This window comes from Octodon degus, unplaced genomic scaffold, assembly GCF_000260255.1.
Source record: "Octodon degus isolate 3935 unplaced genomic scaffold, OctDeg1.0 scaffold00166, whole genome shotgun sequence".
NCBI classification, from domain to species: domain Eukaryota; kingdom Metazoa; phylum Chordata; class Mammalia; order Rodentia; family Octodontidae; genus Octodon; species Octodon degus.
Window position 1 is genome coordinate 1,199,454 of NW_004524742.1, and position 1,666 is coordinate 1,201,119.

Consider the following 1,666-nt stretch of genomic DNA (forward strand, 5'->3'; position numbering starts at 1 on the left):
GGAACCGGGGATTGAACTCAGGCCCTTGTGCTTGCCAGGGAAGCGCTTATTCTACTGAGCCATCTCCCCGGCCCTTAAGCCATCTCCCCGGCCCCTCCATGGCATCTTTATGGACACTTCTCTGCACAGACTTTAACTTGTAATAGACAGATTTTCTTTTGTTTTGTTTTTTACTGGAGGTTGAAATCAAGCCCTTGCGCTTGCCAGACAGGTGCTTATATACCTATTAGGCAGATACTTATATGGCTGAGCTATGTCCCTGGCCCCTTTAATTCATGTAAAATAAATTTTACATTGTAAGAAAGGCTATCTCAGTGGTTGATTTCCAGTTATTTAATCAGCTGTGTGGCAAAGATTACTTTTATACCCAGCTATGTATAACTTTAGTTATTAATAATTTTTATAAACACTCACTTGTTTAATCTCTTTGATGCTGGAATGATATCCATTTAGAAATTAACTTTTGGAAATGACTAGATAATTTTGCATTAATTGTCTTAATCCTATTATTTCAACATTCATCCCTGAGAGAATACAATAGAAATCTTTTTTTGGGGGGTGGGGTGGGGAGGGCGGCTCAGCTCACCCTAAGGGCAGGACTGGAACAGCATGTGGTACTAGAGATCAAACCATGATGCCCTGAACCTATCTAAGCTTGCCCAAGCAAGCAGTTTAGACCACTGAGCTACCTCACCAGCCCTAGGAATCACTTTTTTTGTTTGTTTGTTTTTTAGGAATCACTTTTGATTTCACTTAAAAGTCTTTCTTTGCAAGTAGCCAGTAAACAACCTAAGAGTGAGAGTAAAACAATTTTAAAAATAAGGAAACAATATTTAGACTCATTTAAAGTGTATGATAGGGGCTGGTGAGATGGCTCAGTGGTCTAAAGCACCTACTTAGAACAAGCTCAGCAAAGCACAGGGACCGAGGTTCAATCCCCCAGCACCACATGCCAGCCAGCCCGCCCCCTGTATAAGACCTCACTATACAATCATTTGTATCTACCTAAGCAGCTACATTGAGGACAGCAAAGTGTAATACAAAAACCATGCTTTAAATACCTGTTATCTTGGTCTTCTAAATGTGTACCATTTCTAGTGTCATAACAGTTATTTGTATACTCTCTTTAAAATAATTTTTTAGAAAAAGGTAATAAAAGGGACAAGAACATTTAAGATTTCTTGAAAGCATGCAGTAATATTCAATTATATGTCCAAGCTTGCATAACTATATGTTAATCTGAGCAACAGATTTGATGATAAAAATAGATAATATATCAATCATTGTTAATCAACTATTCTCGTTGGCAAAATCTGTAATATATATATTGTTGTATGTTACCCTGTTTCTGTGTTTGTTTGTTTTTGTTTTTCTTGCTTTTGTTTTTATTCTTCAACATAAAATTATAATAAAAAATCATTTGTATCTAAATCTTATTATTATGAGGCCATTTAGAAAAAAGTGATCATCACTCAGAAATATTCATAACTAAAGAAACCACTTATATAGTCAGTCCCCCTCCAGTTATTTTTTCCTGGCTTTCCAGAACACGACCATTAGCCTATCATGTCAGTGTTTTGGTCATATCTTCCAGTGACTATCAAATAATATAAAAACTCAAAACTAGGGGCTGGAGAGATGGCTCAGTGGTCTAAAGCACCTACTT